This window comes from Euprymna scolopes, chromosome 42 (assembly GCF_053919585.1).
Source record: "Euprymna scolopes isolate OS-2025 chromosome 42, ASM5391958v1, whole genome shotgun sequence".
Taxonomy (NCBI): domain Eukaryota; kingdom Metazoa; phylum Mollusca; class Cephalopoda; order Sepiida; family Sepiolidae; genus Euprymna; species Euprymna scolopes.
The window spans coordinates 7,410,665-7,431,080 of NC_136523.1; the positions used below are offsets into that span (position 1 = coordinate 7,410,665).

General features: G+C 31.4%; 1 protein-coding gene across 2 annotated transcripts in view; it reads left to right on the plus strand.

Annotated features, from left to right (window-relative positions):
- Positions 1–8,330: 8,330 nt before the first annotated feature.
- LOC145266918 (uncharacterized) overlaps positions 8,331–20,416 on the plus strand; it is a 71,474-nt gene continuing 59,388 nt past the window's right edge. The window contains exon 1 of one of the 2 annotated variants that reach the window (XM_080122711.1): positions 8,331–8,809. The gene's annotated coding sequence lies outside the window, so the exon portion shown is untranslated. The remainder of the gene's footprint in view (positions 8,810–20,416) is intronic. The other variant, XM_080122712.1, reaches the window with a different exon arrangement.

Below are 20,416 nucleotides of genomic sequence, written 5' to 3' on the forward strand. Positions count from 1 at the left end.
ATATATGCATATTACCATTGTACTGTTTATTGCTAATAGCATTATCATATAACTTTTATAATTATTATTTTGTAAAACAACTGATGCTTTCCACTTGCATTCTCCCTCTATTTATTAATTAAATAGCATGATAAAATAGACTTATAGATTAAAGACATGATACAATAGACTTATAGATTAAAGACATGATAAAATAGACTTATAGATTAAAGACATGATAAAATAGACTTATAGATTAAAGACATGATAAAATAGACTTATAGATTAAAGACATGATAAAATAGACTTATAGATTAAAGACATGATAAAATAGACTTATAGATTAAAGACATGATAAAATAGACTTATAGATTAAAGACATGATAAGATAAACTGTCAACTAATCTAGGAGAAGGAAAAACTTGGAAATAACACCAGTATTTATATTCTTTGAATTCTTCAGACTATTGTTCTCATCTTGAGTGCCATTTTCAAAATAGACGGTTAACTAATCTAGAAAATACATTGAGGACATTGCAAAGGCTTCTGCAAGGGAGGTGGGCTCCCTCTATCATGCTAGAAAACTACTTACAGGGGTTGGAGCCTTTTAGATTGGGGATCCTTTTTTAGACCCTATCCAAAAGGAAGAGGGTAGTGGTAAATGTATCAGCCCAGATGTGGCATCAATACTCGATGCATGTGAAGATAGAATAGAAAGCTTTCTGGCATTTAGGGACCTCAACAGTGAAGGGGTGTGATTTTGTTGCTAAAGAGCACATTGCATTAAAATACTTGTAAAACAGGCATAGTGATGTAACATTGCGGTGATGGGACAAGAGTGCGAGCCTAATTGACAAATTGGGATCTATTAGATTGGAGATCCTTTTTTTTTGGACCCTATTCAAAAGGAAGAGGCTAGTGGTAAATGCACTAGCCCTGATGTGGAAACAATACTCCATGCATGGACGAATGGTGGATTTCTAGACGTACAGGATACTGTCAGGTCTAAGTAGTTTTCTAGCACGTTAAAGGGAGCCCACTTTACTGCAGCAGCCTTCGCAATGTCTTCAATGTATTTGTTCTAGTTCATATCACTTCTGAATGTTAAGCCGAGGAGTTCGAAGGAAGAATTCTCAGGTAGGGAGTTATTTGTGATGGATATCGTTGGTTGAAGAGTCTTCTTGTAATTGTTAAAGAAGAGCAGGTTAGTCTTACTAGCATTAAATGTTAGCATCCATTTACGCCCCCCCATACCCCTACAGCCTGGGGGTCATTTCCTAAGGATTCAGCCATTGTCTTAGATTTGTGTACATCCGTTTTCTTGTTTTACAAGCACTTAAAAAAAATTATTCTTATTCCTCCTCCTCCTCCTCCTGCTCCCCTCCTCCTCCTCCTACTACTACCTATTAAGTCATCCATTCACAAACTTGAATTCTTCAAACAATCACGTATTTATTCACGTATTAGCTTTTTAAGTGCGAACGGCGTATTCATATCGATGCGGTAAGTCGGGCCAATGAGTACAGGTCTCATATATTTCAGGAATTTTTTAGCTTAAGTATTATTGTAAGTTTATGTAATCTGTATGTTAATACGATAGCGTGTGTGTTATTTTCTGTGTCACGCTTACATCCAGGTCGTTTAATTATTATGCAGTTCCATTTCTTGTCATAAATAATTTTACCAAGAATTCTTCATAAGTTTTGGTTTCGGTTTCAATTATATCTGATGGTACTCAAGTCATTTAATTTTTTTTTTATATAAATAATTTTGCTTAGAATTCTTCATAACTTTGGTTCCGGTTTCGGGTTTAGATAATGCCACATAAGTCATCTATTTTTTTTTATAAATAAGTTTACCAAGAATTCCTCATAGGTTTGGTTTCGGGTTCGATTATAGCACTGCAATAATCTATTTTTATTTTTAAATAATGTTATCAAGAATTCTTCATAAGTCTTGGTTTCGATTTCAGCTGATTGAACCTTAGTAATCTATTTTTTTTATAAATAATTCTATCAAGCATTCTTCATAAGTTTTGGTTCCGCTTTTGATTAAAACTGAAGGAACTAAAATTTATATATATATATATATATATATATATATATATATATATATATATATATACATATGTGTGCGTGTGTATATATATATATACATATATATATAACTACTTCATTTACTCACATAAATTAATATACGAAAGTATAAATTTATGCGTAAACTTTAATTATTTACTTCAACAGTGCTCAATACGTAGGTAGAGCTAGTAAGTAAGTTATAAAATATAGATAGCGATTAAGCTACACTGAATATTCCGCGTTTCATCCACTCTAGGATTCTTCAGGCTTATGCGAGAATTTTGTGGTTGTCTCGCGTTTTTATATACGCATCTTCTATTGAGTTTTTTGTGAGCCAATCAGCTTTCTAGCATCCATCGCACCCTTCATAATCAGCCAATGAGCAGGCACTTACAGGACAAAGACCCATTTGACCTCCGGTTGACCCGTTCCTTTGTGTGTGTGCTATTTAGCATAGATATCTAGTGTCTTGACCTGTTTTAAATCTAGGTTAAGTTTTTTTGTTTTTTATGTTAGTTTATATATAGTTATATATATATATGTATATATATATATACTTCGAAACTTAGCGGACTAAGGACTATCCACTTATCTAGTGTTTCCTTTTCAGATTAAATATGTTTTTAACTCATTTCAAAGTGTTTTTAACATGTTTTATTAACTGTTTGCTCGTATTATAAACTCTATTTCCTATTTGGTTTCATCGACCTTTTACATCTGGCTGAGATAATTTTATAAATATTAATTCTTTAATATTTATAATATACTTTAATTTTACCATCTTGAATCATTTTGGTAAATTTAATTGTAATTTTCATTATATATATATATATATATATATATATATATATATATGACAGTTAATGTATATGCATGTTTATTTACTTATTTATTTATTTAATTTGTTTATTTTCTATTGTTATTGTTTGTTTTAAAATTATTTTGTATCTCTATCCTAGTGTAAATTTTATCCTTTGAACACAGTTGTTCGCTATTTCGCACATAAGCCTGAAGAATTAGAGTGGATGAAACGCGAAATATTCAGTGTAACTTAATCGCCGTATATATTTTATGACTTACTATATAAATATATATGAATCAGTCCCTGTGGAATTTCCACAGGTCCTGCTACTTCGTATTATTCAAACTGGCTTAACATATGAAAGTGAGAACTTATAATCAGTTCTAATATTCAAAACAATTTTATTGAGTCGCCTTCGTTCTGGTGTAATAAAAAGAGATGGATAAGAAGAGTAGGAGTAAAGAAAGACGTCCATGAGTATAAATGAAGTCAAGAGTTTACAAGAGAAAAGAATTATTTTCTTAAATTCTGTTTTTTATTCTAGCTGAGGATGGAGTCTCCTGCCACTATCTGGGGGCATTTTTTAAAGACTCTAATCGTTCTTTTAAGTTCAATTGTTTATATCTCTTTTTTCACTTGGTTCACCGGATATATCTATGAGGTATTTAAAAAAAAAGTTATTTTCATAAGTCCGATAATTACTGAAATGATAGGGATCTTCCCAAGATTCCAGGGCATCATCTTCTGCTGAGGGTTCTCCTTTCTCCTTCTTACCCACTATTAATAGGACTATGACAAGAGAATATTCTTTTCATTATTTTGACTCTCAAGTATATATCAGTTAATATCTTATGTATGAGCAAATGTTGAAATGTATTTTTTTACCACATCTAATTTTAACCTTAGGCTGATGCTTAAAGACTAAAATCGGATCCTAATATGAAAATGATTCAACCCTTGCAGTTCTTTCGGACACCACCATTTTGGCTATGGCTGGGATAGTGAGAAGCACAATTCATTTATGTACGAGGTATTTTGAATGAAATCTAATAATAAAAAAAAGAAGTGATATGCCATGCCGTAAAAAGGCAAATGTGGGTATAAAAATGTCCGCAATGTGAACAGGAAGTCGAATCTGATAAGATTAATGTGTCATTAAGTGTTTGTAGAAATACTAACGCTTTTCGCGGAAATTTATACGTTGTCAGCTGATTATAATGTGTCCCCCCTTACGTTTTTTTTTAAAAATATTTTCGCGTATCTACCAGTCGTACTTCAATTTGAAATAGCAGTTTTTATGTTTAATCATTAGGACTATGACAAGAGAATATTCTTTTCATTATTTTGACTCTCGAGTATATATCAGTTAATATCTTATATGTTTTTTTGTTTTTTAGATAAAGTGATGTGGTTCTCGTTTGATTAACTGTGTATAACTGTGTTGGATATATACCAGAGAGTCAAAACAATGAAAAGAATATTTTCTTGTCATAGCCCTAATCATTATATACCGTGAGGTAAAATACCAGGTTGAGAAACTGGCGCGGTCTATCCTTCTCTCGAGGGTCAATGGGACTCTCTTAAGCCGTGGTAGGCACCTCATCTAGTGATGGTGTCACGATAAAAAAATAGCCTTGATAGTCTTGGCAAAGCATCAAGTATTCAGCTACGGACACGATTTGAATTACACTACAAACTCGTGTAGTGAGTTCAATCTCGGCTACGGCCGCGATGGATAGATGGATAATTATGTAGCTGTAGATATTCCGTAGTCATAGTGGATCGTCTATGACTTATTTCCAACTGTTCTTTCTATTGCATGTTCCCAGGATTTGCTGCTACATTTGATATTAATTTTTTACATATGATCGAATGGAGATATTTATGCACGCCAGCAGTATCTTACAGCTTGATGTCAAGTGGCTAGCACTCTCCACTTTTATATAGCAGAACCTACACTTGTATGACACTATCGTTTCCGGGGAGAGTTACTTGGCTGGGGAACTCCTGGGAATGCAACCAGCTCCTGGCTGTCAGACAAACGATAGGCACATGGAAACATAAACAGGTGGATATGTCGTCGGCTATAACCGCCGGACATGGGTCGCTTCTTTTGTCTTCATTGCGTCGTTACAGGCAGCACTTCCATCGTCGGTATTAATGGCAGTAAAACCTCATGCTGAAATTTAACGCTTGTATAGAAATAGCGAACAAATGCATTTTTATAAAAATATATAATTTATTTTATATTTAACACTGGCGGAGCATATTAAAATTAAGACTCGTTAAAACCTTACGCGTGCAGACAAAAGCTGCTATGTGCGTCCGTCCATACAAGATGCAAGCTTCAACTGTTTAAAAAAACAAACAATTATCTTTCAATTCTCCGTTTCTTTATTGAAAGAGGGAGAAAGGGAGTGAAAGAGAGAACTAGAGAGAGAGAGAGAGAGAGAGAGAGTGAGAGAGAGAGAGAGAGAGAGATGCGTTTTTACGTTATGATTTGTTTTTTCCAAATTCGGCTACCCGCATGCAAGCCTGACCTTTCTCGAATGATTTTGACACTATGACACTATTGTTTGCTGGGAAGAGTTACTTGATTGAGGATACCAGTTCCTCGGTGTTGGACATGATATCAAACGATAGGCAAATGGAAACATTCAGCTACCCGCATGCAAGCCTGACCTTTCTCGAATGATTTTGACACCGCCAAATTTCCATAAACACTTGTCAGTCAAACCTGGTTGATATATTCTGACATTTTTAAAATCACAAAGCACCCACATGATACGTTTTAACTTCACTAGTACAGAACAAGTTAAGAACAAGGTTTATTAATGTAGAAGCCTCCTCCTCCAAATAGGAGCTACATCATTGTGCCACACTTGTTGTCATTGCTGAGATCACTCATCATACACACTCCATTGTATAATAGCCATTTCATAGCATAACCTTACAGCTTGATGTCAGTTATCTCACACTTTCTACTTCTGTAGAACCTGCACTTGTTGTCATTGCTGAGACTACTCATCTTCGAGGAGAAACAACTGCTACAATGACTGAAGTTGAGCAAATTCCATGAAAGTACTTGTAAAACAGACACTGTGATGCAACACCATGACAATGGGACAGGCTTGAATATAGTGTGGGACTTAGATTGTAGACCTTATGGAGAATTAATCGTTAATCCTTGATCTCAATCAGCCATGATGATCTTGTGAAAATCAAGTTGTGTCCATGTGAAAATCTATAAAATAGTAAAAAAAACAAAAACATTCTAATATTTAAAACTAGCAGTTCAGTCTGTCTTTGCTCGGCCCTATGTACTATTCATAACTTCATGTGCATATATTAAAAAGTTTGACTCATGTCCAGGTAATTTCAAGTGTTTAGACGCAAATTTGGCAGAGGAGTTTGGTAGAATCTGCAAAGGTCAACTCTTTTAACTTTGACCTCTTGGCAGCCAAATTTTTGCCCAAAAGCTTATTAAAAAGCTTGCTGCATGTCTGAACACCCTTTATGTAAAATTTCAAATGTTTAGACACAAAATTGCCTGAATTATTTGCTAGAGACTGCAAAGGTCAAATCTTTTTAACTTTGACCTTTTGACAGCTAAATGTCCGACCAAAACTCGATTAAAAAGCTTGCCCTATGTCTGAATACAGTTTAAGTAAAATTTAAAATTTTTAGACCAAAAATTGGCTGAGTAATTTGGTAGAGACCACATAGGTACATTTTTGTACGTTGACCCCAATTTAGATCCTTTAACATTTATTGTTCTGGGCTCAAACTAAATTAAAGATTTGATCCATGTCCAAGTAACCTACACCTAAAATTTCAATTCTTTAAACCCAAAATTGACGAAAGAGTTTGGTAGAGTTTTCAAAGGTCAAATCGTTGAAATTTGACCCCGTCTCCACAAATTTTCTGGCCCAAAACAAATTAAAAAGATTTTCCCAAATTTCAATATCCCTTATGTCAAACCTCATAGCCCAATTAGTTTAACTTCTACAGGATCAGTTTAGCAACGTGCGAGTGGGTATTGTCGTGGAGCAGAACTGGATCTTTAATGCTGGGTGTTGTTGAAGTTTCTGATATATTTCATCCCTTTGGTGACAGTACTTCTTTGCCGTAATGGTTTCACATGCATTAAAAAAAAACTGTAATGACCATCAAACAGTCAGCATGGCTTTCTTTTGGTACAACTCTGGCTTCTTAAAGTGTCCTGGGGCTTCGCCGGCGTCTAACAATTGAGTTGAGCGTCGCCGGTTGTTGTAAAGAACCCACTTTTCATTTCAAGTCACAACCCGGAAAAGAAACGAGTCGTTCTTGTTGCGTAAAAGTCTTCAAAGTCTCGTCGCTGTCACAAAATTTCTTAAACCATTATTGTGTTGTGCGTTCAGTGGTGGTTCCTGGGCTAAACGCTTTGATGATATGTCGGGCTGTTTCAGTTTGAATTGAAATAAGAAAATTGTGCGTCGCCGGTTGTTGTAAAGAACCCACTTTTCATTTCAAGTCACAACCCGGAAAAGAAACGAGTCGTTCTTGTTGCGTAAAAGTCTTCAAAAGTCTCGTCGCTGCCACAAAATTTCTTAAACCATTATTGTGTTGTGCGTTCAGTAGTGGTTCCTGGGCTAAACGCTTTGATGATATGTCGAGCTGTTTCAGTTCGAATTGAAATAAGAAAATTGTGCGAATTTGCTTCTTTTCCATCTTGTATTCAACGTTCTGAAACGAAGACGTAAAACGATTGTACTTTAAACGATTAGATAGAGCGAAAAACGTTCTTTGAAATGATATGTAAAGTAAATGATTTATAGCAAAAACGTATTTAAAATCAAAATTAAATTTCCATAAGAACTCTCTTCCCGGCCTAATAGTTTTAATGTAATACAACGATCTTCATACCATACAAATAATGCATATGTATGGGACACGAAAATTTAGCCTGTGTTTACGAATCGGAAAAGTCTGAGTCGCACACACAGGTCTGAACGCACTCTACACAGGTATGAACTGAGTCACACTCTACACAGGTCTGAACGCTTCTTTCTTAGAACTGCCCGCCTGTGAAACACAGTTCTGCTGGCTTGCTTCTTGACCGACTACAATATCGTTGCCTTCAAGTCCAATTTAAACAAGTTCGGAAAAGTCTGACGATGACATCTTTCAGTAAGTCATTCTGGCTGGCCGAAAGGTTCATGTTTTTTTCGCATTTTATTTTCAAACTTCGCTTCAGGGCTTCGGGTTCGATCCTACCTCCCCGGTTTCTTTTTTTATTTAAGAGCACACACACACCTCAAAACACCCGGGCAACGCCGGGTACCCTCGCTAGTATATATATATATAAATTACTCATCTCAAAGGATTCCAAAAGCAACTTAATAATAAATAACCAATACAAAATTAAGATAAAATTAGTTTATGTGTATGAATATCACGAGACAAAAGAATAAAAAAAAAATAAATTGATTATATCTTGACACGTAAACCTTTAACGAGATCAGTTGTTGCTGTTGTTTTTGTACGGCATTCACCCTACGAAGTTGTGGAAGTCGGGGTATGTGTGCGTGTGTTATAGTAATCCAACATCTAGATTAGGCATGTTGAATCCATTATATTTCTTTTCAAACCCCATTTCTGGATGGTCGAAGGTGTTGGTATTGAAAGTTGTGCTGTGGAATGAAAATAGCGGTTTCAATCCTGCCCAAAGCCGGCCAAAGGATTTGTTGGTAAAGAGAGATTAAACTGTGCGTTAACCCTTTTATAAACTTCTATCACGTGCTAAGCTCGCCTGAGAGATGACATCCGATTTGGCAAACTTGAAAGTAAATTGAATGCTTACAACAATCAACGCCGGACTTAGAAACAAAACACAGATTCTAAACCGTAAACTGTGAACTGTTCCTGCTGTTGTGGTCGTCTGTAATCTTTACATCTCGAACAAATGTAGGTATGTATTACATTATTTGTAGCCGATGACGCATATTTACTTATTCGAACTAGTTCCTTTTTTGAAAGTCATAGGAAGTAAACGATGCCAAATTAATTTCGTTTACTCAATCATTTATTTCGTTTCTTTACCCTTCTTCCGTGAAAATTTCATACTTTTGGAATTATGTAATGTTAACATTTATTTCTTTTCTTTTCCTTATTTTATTTATTAAATGTGAAAATTTCATACTTTTGGAACTATATAATGTTAACATTTATCTATTTTCTTTTCTCTATTTTATTTATTAAATGTGAAAAGTCCATAGTTTTTGAACTATGTAATGCTAACATTTATTCCTCCCCCCCCTATTTTATTCAATTTAGTATTTTTTTAATCAACATGCAAATTTTCATTATTTTTGTGTAAAAGTTACTGTACATAAACTTACGTAAAAACTATATGAATAAACATATTTATTTTAAAAGAATACACGGATTTCTTATCATATTTAGCAACAATACTTTATTTTTGTCCTACATTTTCGGAATTGTAAAAAATAACAAATTAACTTTTTCATTAAAAGAAATAATTTTGTGTGCAATCACAATAAAAAGCCGCAAAAATAAATTTAGTGCAACAACGACAAGACAAAGAATGACCGCCGGCGATTAAAACATCGACTCACATTTTATGCCTTTAGAAAATAAAACATATTTTCTTTCAAAATTAAAATACAATCGAAGGCAAACTGTTAATTTTATCAAAAACTTTTTGCGAAAATAAAGCGAAATGGTGAAATTAAAATAATTTCGAAAATTTTTAACCAAAGAAATATTTTTTCTATATAATATTTTTGTGCCATGAAATTAAAAACAATATTACGCCCCCCCCCCCCAAAAAAAAAGAAACAAGAAAATGGGGAACGTAAACCTGCTGGGTCTTCAAATTAACTAACCCCATTTATTTCCAAGGACTTTCAAAACTGCAACTAGTTTGGATATTCCTTATCTAATGGACTTTGTATTATTATTATTATTATTATTATTATTATTATTGATGTTATTATTGTTATTATTATTATTATTATTATTTATTTATTTATTTATTTTACACATGTTCACCCTTTACATAGCATATCGCCACTTGAACGTATTTGGGGCCATGTCTAGGAAAGATTAACAAGATATTTGTTTATGTTACATTTAAACTTTTGCATATAAGTACAGCCAGGGAAGCAGGCAATAGGAAGGAATTCCAACGCCTAGCTGTTTGAGGAAAGAAACTATTGGAATAGAAAGCTTTCTGGAATTTAGGGACATCAACAGTGAAGGGGTGAGATCTTATTGCTAAGCAGGGTTTTCGGGGATGTGTATGGCGAGGGGGTACAAGTGAAAGGAGTTCATCAGAACACATTCCATTAAAATATTTGTAAAACAGGCAAAGTGATGCAACATTGCGGCGTTGGGACAAGTGACGAAGCTTAGTTGATAAAGTGGGACCGATTAGATTGACAACTCTTTTTTCGGACCCTATTTAAGAAGGAGAGACAAGTGCCGGATACACCAGCACAGATGTGGGAACAATACTCCATGCATGGGTGAATGGTAGCCTTGTAGAGGTACAGGATACTCTCAGGTGTGAGTAGTCTTCTATCTCGATAGAGGGAACCCACCTTCTTTGCAGCATATTTTGCAATGTCCTCTGTGTATTTGTTCCAGTTGATATTGCCCGCAAATGTTAGGCCGAGGAGTTTGAAGGTAGAATTCTCAGGTATGGTGCTATTTGTCATGGATATAGGCGGTTGAAGCGGCGTCTTGTAATTGTTAAAGGAGAGCAGCCTAGTTTTATTGACATTAAATTAAATTAAATTATTCTGTGTTATATATATACACTAGCTGTACATGCCGGGAATTGCCAGGTAAAAACATTGCTGGGCGAAGGGTTTAGTCACATATTTAAGATACACCAAATATTCTAAGTGTTACGGTTTTCGTGAAAGTTGACTATATTTCGGATTTTTTGGAAGAATAAATCAGTCATGTTCATCTATGAAATTCAAACAGAGAAATAACATCTCATAGCTTACAGGGAAATAACTCATAGGTTAAATGAAAACTTACGTTTTTACACGCGGCTGATCTTGGTTATGATAATTAAAAATAAATTAAAGGTAAATTAATTTTGAAATAAATAAATTGAATAAATAAATAGGCTTTATATAATATTTCTAAATAGAATGACCATTAAAAATAGGGCTAATTATTAAAACTGGTTCACTTTAATGTAATATGCAAATGAGTTAGCCTCTTGAGTATTGCTTTCTTTTGAATAAATAGTATATATAGAAAGGAATAATATAAAAGTAAAGTAGAAAGTAGTATATATATATATATATATACATATATATATATATATATATATATATATATATATATATGCATACAAAGTTATTAAGAGTACATAAGGGCCGGGCAAAGCCGGACCGAACTGCTAGTATATATATATATATATATATATATATATATATATATATATATATATATATATATATATATTCATTTTAATAGCTACATATTACCATTAATAGCTATATATAGTATACACATATATTTTTATAGTATATATATATATGATATATATATATATATATATATATTCATTTTAATAGCTACATATTACCATTAATAGCTATATATAGTATACACATATATTTTTATAGTATATATATATATATTAATTTTAATAGCTACATATTACCATTAATAGCTATATATAGTATACACATATATTTTTATAGTATATATATATATATATATATATATATTCATTTTAATAGCTACATATTACCATTAATAGCTATATATAGTATACACATATATTTTTATAGTATATATATATATATATTCATTTTAATAGCTACATATTACCATTAATAGCTATATATAGTATACACATATATTTTTATAGTATATATATATATATATATATTAATTTTAATAGCTACATATTACCATTAATAGCTATATATAGTATACACATATATTTTTATAGTATATATATATATATTCATTTTAATAGCTACATATTACCATTAATAGCTATATATAGTATACACATATATTTTTATAGTATATATATATATATATATATTAATTTTAATAGCTACATATTACCATTAATAGCTATATATAGTATACACATATATTTTTATAGTATATATATATATATATATATTCATTTTAATAGCTACATATTACCATTAATAGCTATATATAGTATACACATATATTTTTATAGTATATATATATATATATATATATTCATTTTAATAGCTACATATTACCATTAATAGCTATATATAGTATACACATATATTTTTATAGTATATATATATATATTAATTTTAATAGCTACATATTACCATTAATAGCTATATATAGTATACACATATATTTTTATAGTATATATATATATATATATATATATATATATATATATATTCATTTTAATAGCTACATATTACCATTAATAGCTATATATAGTATACACATATATTTTTATAGTATATATATATATATATATATATATATATATATTCATTTTAATAGCTACATATTACCATTAATAGCTATATATAGTATACACATATATTTTTATAGTATATATATATATATATATATATATATATTCATTTTAATAGCTGCATATTACCATTAATAGCTATATATAGTATACACATATATTTTTATAGTATATATATATATATATATATATTCATTTTAATAGCTACATATTACCATTAATAGCTATATATAGTATACACATATATTTTTATAGTATATATATATATATATATATATATTCATTTTAATAGCTACATATTACCATTAATAGCTATATATAGTATACACATATATTTTTATAGTATATATATATATATATATATATATATATTCATTTTAATAGCTACATATTACCATTAATAGCTATATATAGTATACACATATATTTTTATAGTATATATATATATATATATATATATATTCATTTTAATAGCTACATATTACCATTAATAGCTATATATAGTATACACATATATTTTTATAGTATATATATATATATATATATATATTCATTTTAATAGCTACATATTACCATTAATAGCTATATATATTATACACATATATTTTTATAGTATATATATATATATATATTCATTTTAATAGCTACATATTACCATTAATAGCTATATATAGTATACACATATATTTTTATAGTATATATATATATATATATTCATTTTAATAGCTACATATTACCATTAATAGCTATATATAGTATACACATATATTTTTATAGTATATATATATATATATATATATTCATTTTAATAGCTACATATTACCATTAATAGCTATATATAGTATACACATATATTTTTATAGTATATATATATATATATATATATTCATTTTAATAGCTACATATTACCATTAATAGCTATATATAGTATACACATACATATATAAGTAAAGTAGAAAGTAGAGTACATAAAAGTCCGTTTTCAGTCTTGAAATCTATTTGAAAAATGGTGTACATTTTGTATTTATTAACCAAGTTGTGAACCAACAGACAAGAATACGACTTTATTACTATATATATATATATATATATATATATATATATATATATATATATAGAGAGAGAGAGAGAGAGGCAAATAGGGAGAATACAGAGTATAACAAAAGAGAGAGTAAGAAATATAAATTACTAGCAGTTCAGTCCGGTTTTGCTTGGGCCCTATGTACTGACAATAACTTTATGTCATCTTCATCTATGCAATTTAAACAGCTTAAAGGGAGATAACTCATAGGTTAGATGGAAACTTATTTTCTTTTTAAACGCAGCTGATCTTTATTATACGAATTAAAAATAAAATAAATTCGACGTAAAATTAATTAAAAAGAAATAACTTTGTAGAATGTTTCCAAATAGAATACTTCAAACAATCCTTTTACTAATTTCTATTACAATATTAAAGCTAATTATAAAACAGATTTTATTTAATGTAATATGCAAATGAGATGACGCTTTGAATGTTGATCCTTTTTTTTTCTTTTTAAATCGTGTAGGAATTAATGTATAAAAAGTCAGTTTTCTGTCTTAAAATCTATTCGTGAAACAGTGTACATTTTGTATATATTAAAAGACTGCGTTCCAGAAATGTTAAAATGTTTCACTTTTTAGACAATTTTCAAAAATCTATTATCTGCTAGTACGTACTGAAGTAGTCAAATTAAAAACAAACATGTTTAAGATATTTTGCTAGTATCATTATTTAAAGTAGCATGTAAGATTCTATGTAAATACATTAATAATAGTAATAATAATAATAATAGTAATAAAAATAATAATAGTAATAATAATAATAATAATAGTAATAGTAATAATAATAATAGTAATAGTAATAATAATAATAGTAATAATAATTACAATAATAATAATAACAATAATAATAATAATAATAGTAATAATAGTAATAAAAATAATAATAGTAATAATAATAATAATAATAGTAATAATAATAATAGTAATAGTAATAGTAATAATAATAATAGTAATAATAATTACAATAATAATAATAACAATAATAATAATAATAATAATAGTAATAATAATAGTAATAATAATAATAATAATAATAATAATAGTAATAATAATAATAGTAATAATAATAATAATAGTAATAATAATAATAGTAATAATAATAATAATAATAGTAATAATAATAATAGTAATAGTAATAGTAATAATAATAATAGTAATAATAATAATAATAATAATAATTACAATAATAATAATAACAATAATAATAATAATAATAATAATAGTAATAATAATAATAGTAATAATAATAATAATAATAATAATAGTAATAATAATAATAATAGTAATAATAATAACCAAATTGTGAACAACAAACAGGAGGGAATATGACTGTATTATATAGAAAGGTCATCGTTGACAACATAAAAATTATACAACATGAAAACAATATAAAAAAATTAAAAATACTTGAAGCGTCATATATTAGAACCCTTCAACCCAGTATAAATTATATCGCATTCGAGAAAAGCAGTAACGTTCTAAAATGTCTTGCTTAGTTCGTAGTGGACAGACTTTGTTAACAGCGTCCACGAACTTGCTGATTTTAATACTCGAATTTATAATCGACCAATATTTTTGATCGACTTTTCATCGACTCTATATATTTTAACTTATCATCGCCTAACGCCGTTTACTGTATATTTTAGTTTTCATTTTTAATTCTAATTTTCGCTCCTTCGCACTTTTACTTCAACACATGAAGATGATTCGTGGACGAATTGAAAGCGCTTGTGACAACAATTATGGAACTTTCATTAATATTTTTCATTTCGATATAAAATAGATTATACGGAAAATTGAAAAATTTAAAGAAAGAATCATAAAGCAAAGTGTCTCCATTGCCTTTAATATTTGCTTGAATGAGAAAATGCTGCCTAAATATACTATATATATATATATATATATATATATATATACATATATATATATATATATATATATATATATATATATATATATGATAAAAGTCTACTGTTTTAAACGCACTGTTGATATGAAATTTAAAGAGTAAACGGGTTAAAGATCAAATAAGTGCAGAGCTTTTTTTAATAAACAAAGATATTTTATTAAAATCAAATTCCGATATTTCGATCCTTAACAGAACATTCATAAAGGCATATAAGTTTCCTCAGAGAACAATACACGCCAGACCAGCATCCTTGTACTAAACCGGGCATTAACCTCAACAAAACATTGCTTGAATATATATATATCCCAACCAACATAAAACCTACCTTAAAAAGTTAATTTATTATAGGTTATAATTGTACTTATATACATTACTTAAAGGTCTATTTTACAAGATCTCCAGCTATGGTATAGCTGGAAATGTCTTCTCAATTATTTAATCATTTCTCTCTGATAGGTTCAGAAGAGTAGTGGTTGGTGGGCAGAAATCAGAAGCTCACAGTATTAATGCTGGAGTTCCTTGGGCGGGGGGCCATCTTGGGCCCAACTCTCTTCCTGATCTACATCAATGATCTTCCAAATCATATCCTTAGATCATTCGAGACATTTATGCTGATGACACTACCATCTATGGCAACACATCAAAACGTAAATTCCATGAACAAAGCTTCTTTCTTAGAACTGCACACCTGTGGAACTCTCTTCCGTTTGCCTGCTTTCCAGGTGACTAAAATATGATCGTTTTCAAGTCCAATGTAAACAAGTTCTTGATGAGCCGTTCCCTTAAGTAATCAAATTTATCAAATTTACACTTTTAACGATTATTATGATATTGTCCCTTTGACTACTTTTAACCCTTATCCTCGAGTGGCCTCTGTGCCTTGATAAGTGGTGATTCCTTTGTAAAAAAAGCATGTATTAAATCAATAAAAGTGAAACTGTATAACCTGTTCTGCCATTATATCCAAAGTTGCTTCAGTTTATGTCCTGCCTCCTATAAACCTAAATTTCTTTTAGAGATTTATTTATTTAAAGTTGAAGAAGAAGCACTTTCATGAACTCGAACGTTGAGCTGTTAAAAATTCACCCACTGCAAACGGCACCGCACTTCCAGCTGAAGCACAAACACTTCCCCGTGGCGAAAAGGAGACCAAAAACAGATAGAAAGAAAAACAAATAGAAAGAAAAACAAATAGAAAGAAAAAAAAAGATTTGTGATTACTTTTACAAGTTCAGCTAATTTGGTTTGACCTTTCCACATGTCAACCTCGACTGCATAAACAACCTGGCCTGCTAATCTGCGCTGACATTTCGAGACGAAAACAGCACCGACTTGATTTTACTTCTTTCCCCTCGAGGAAAGGGAAATACGGGTAGAAGACTTTTAAGTGTGGGGAGCCCAAGGACTTTCCTAAAACGGGCTCTTTATAATTATGCTACAATAGGAATATGAATTTATCAAGAAATTCTTTGATATTTGTTTTTGCTTAATGAAGGTGATAACTCAATCAGCTTTTACTCATGGATTACCGCACCTACGTTCTTTTTTTAATTGGGAGTCACCACTTATCAATGCCCGAAGGACACTCGAGGATAAGAGTTAATGAATGTAAGGTGGTAGTATAGTATTCATTTATGGTGTAAATTGGGTAGAATTTTATTATTTATGAGGACGGCCCAAAAAGAACTTGTTTCTATTGGATTGGAAAGCAACTAGGTTGTATTATACTAGGAAGCAGTTCAGCAGAACAATGTTTCACAAGTGGGTAGTTCTGGGAAAGAAGCTTTGTTAATGGAGTTTGCGTTTAGATTTTGGCACAGATAGAGAGTAGGGAAAATCGTATATAGTGGTTGTAGCTAGTCGAGTGGTATTTGTGAAATTTTGGCAAGGAGGGGACCATAGATTGGAGGTCAGTCGAGCACTTGCCATAAAAATAGCGATTGAGCAAGGACAGGCTTGCAACGCCTCTTCTGTGGGAAAAGAGTTGCAGGGAAGAGAAAAGAGCATCACTAACTAGGTTTCGAAGCTGCTTTCTATCAACGCTGAATAGGGCATGGCAAGCAGTTTCTACCCAGATGTGGCAACAGTACGACATTTTAGGGCGTACCTGGCTCTTATACAAATAGAGGATTGCATTGGCAGTGAGATACTTTCTAGAACGGTAGAGTGATCCAACCATTGATCCAACCATTTTTCCAACAATATTGGCAACACATTTCATGTATGTGTTCCATTTCAGATCAGGAGTTAAGGTCAGTCCCAGAACCTTGTCAAGACATGGAACTTACCCACGGAGCCATTCGTTTCAATTGCGGTGTAATGGGGAGGGGTCAGAGCGTTTATGATGAAAGAGTGAAGCTTGGTTTTTGATTCATTAAAATTAACCAGCCAGCGTTTTCCCCATTGCTGCATCACTTATTCAAGATCACAAGAGAGAAAATCGAAAAGATTTTGGTCATTGCTAGCTTTTAAAGTGTTGCCATAGATCATGGTGTCGTCTGCATGAATGTCTACAAATGATCTAAGAATGTGATTTTTGAGATCATTGATAATCAGGAACAGAGTTGGGCCCACGATGGAACCTTGGGGGACGCCATCGGTAATATTATGAGTTTCTGATTTCTGCCCATCAACGATTACTCTTATAAGCCTGTCAGAGAGAAAGGGTCTAATAATTGAGAGGACATTTCCAGCTATTTTGCTTTTTTTTATGGTTATTTTTAACGTGAACGGAGCAGTACGCCCGGTAATTGACCCGAGGCCATTCAAAATAGATTTAATAAGAACATTTAAGTAAATAATGATTCAACTGAATAAACCAATCTCTATAGGTTATTTCGTTAATTTAATACATCAAGACCATCATAAAGCTTTTGCACACATCAATTTTGGATCAAATAATTTATATTTAGTAACCCATTCACTCATTCTATAGTATTTTCTTTAAAAGATCAAAATATCAATAAGTTTCCAGACCTTTTTATACAGGCATTTAAAATTGTTGTAGACTCTTGAAAATTTAGCATGTTATTGCTATACATCTTATGAGATGACTGACCAAATTTTATAATATCAGGTTCAAATGAACAGATACAACAGAAATTGGGATACGCCCTACTACTAAAGAATGATGGTCACAGTTGGTGAATTTCAAAAATACAATCTTGATATGAGGACACTTTAGAAGAACGCTATGCAATAAAAATTCTGTTGTAAGTTTGGAAAAAATACCACAGGAACGTATGGAGTGATTTAAACTGCTTTTGGACCATCTTTCATGAATCAAGCATCAGTTTTTGAGTGGCATAAGAGATTCAAGAAAGGCAGGGTGTCTATGGAGGATAATGAGAGGTATGGGAGGAGTAAAGAAATCAAAACACCAGAGCTGATTGGACAAATAAAGAATTTAATGGATAAGGACATCGTGTGTCTATAGAGACAATAAGCGCACAGTTTGATGTCTATGTAAGAACTATACTTACAATTATTAATGAGTAGCTGAAGACGCGGAAGATTTGCGCAAAGTTTGTCGAAAGGGTACTCAGGGGAGATCAGACTATTTGACCAAGAAGAACATTAAGACAGTTCCTCACCCTCCCTATAGTCGAGACTTTGCTTTTGGTTATTCCCTAAGCTTAAGGAAAATCTAAGAGACTGTCGTTATGAAACAATTGAGGAGATGAAGGAGGCTGTGACGAGGGTTATTGACACACTCACACAAAAGGACTTTTCATGGAGTCTTTCAGAAGTTGTTGGAATGGTACAACAAGTGCATTGCAGCCGGAGGAGATTACTTCGAATGGGGACTAGAGTTTAATGTGTGGACTATCAATAAAAGTGTCCATACGAAAAAAAAAGTCTGGAAACTTATTTAAGGCATCTCGGATTATTGTTTTGATAAGTTATATGTTTTTTTTTTAATTTTAACTATATTACTATACGCAACTAAGACGTCAATAGATGAATGCTGTCTTTAATTTCATGCCGAAACTATATCCGATGGTGAGGCCCCACCTTGCGGGCCTTGGGGATTGTGGAGCCACCCTTTAATTGCCATTGCTCCCAAGTCCACTCTGACCCGGAGTGGTAGTACCTGTTAGGGTCCCAACTATGGGTTAAATAGAATCTGACTTAAAAAAAATATACTCCATTAAAAATCGTTCCTCAAAATAACTAGATTCGGCATTAAATAACCTGAAAAAGGTTGATATGCCGTAAAACAAAAACAACCAACCAACCAACCAACCAACCAATTCCTGCCGATGACTTACGCAACTGCCCGGAATATGCCGACAATAACGCAGTCTCTATTCTGCATAAATAACAAAAATGTGTTTATTATTCTCTCTCTCTCTCTCTCTCTCTCTCTCTCTTTCATTCAAGAAATAGACAATTTATATCGTAAAGACTCAAGGAACCTACAAACAAAGGCCCTATTGTTGTATATAGACCCAATTAACATACGTTGTATATCGTATGTCGACGTAATGTTGTTATTATACTTCGTTTGTATTTATATTTTCTTCTTTATTAATTAACGGGGCGTATATAAATGTATGTACGGTGTGTTTGTATAACGGACTGTTGTCTTCATCCTAAATGTCTATCTTAACACCCGTGACTCGTCTAGTTTCATACGTGCATGCTTGCGTGTCAACACACACACACACACACACACACACACACACACACACACACACACACACACACAACACACACACAACACACACACAACACACACACACACACCCACATATATATATATAGATAGATAGATAGAGAAACATTTTTTATGGGTACATAATTTTATAACACTTTTCAAGAGCACCGAACGTAGTGTCAGAATTAATTGCTGAGGGTTTAGTTTTTTTTAATAGCTTACACATAGACCATTAAAAAGAAACTTAAGCATGAATTAGATAAAGAGGATAAATAAGGGGTGGGGCAGAAAAAAGCTATCAAGGCATCTTTCAGCCAACCCTTTTCAAGATTAACATTGGCAGCGGGAGAGAAAATATCGTTTAAAACGATTTTATTTATCCTCTTTA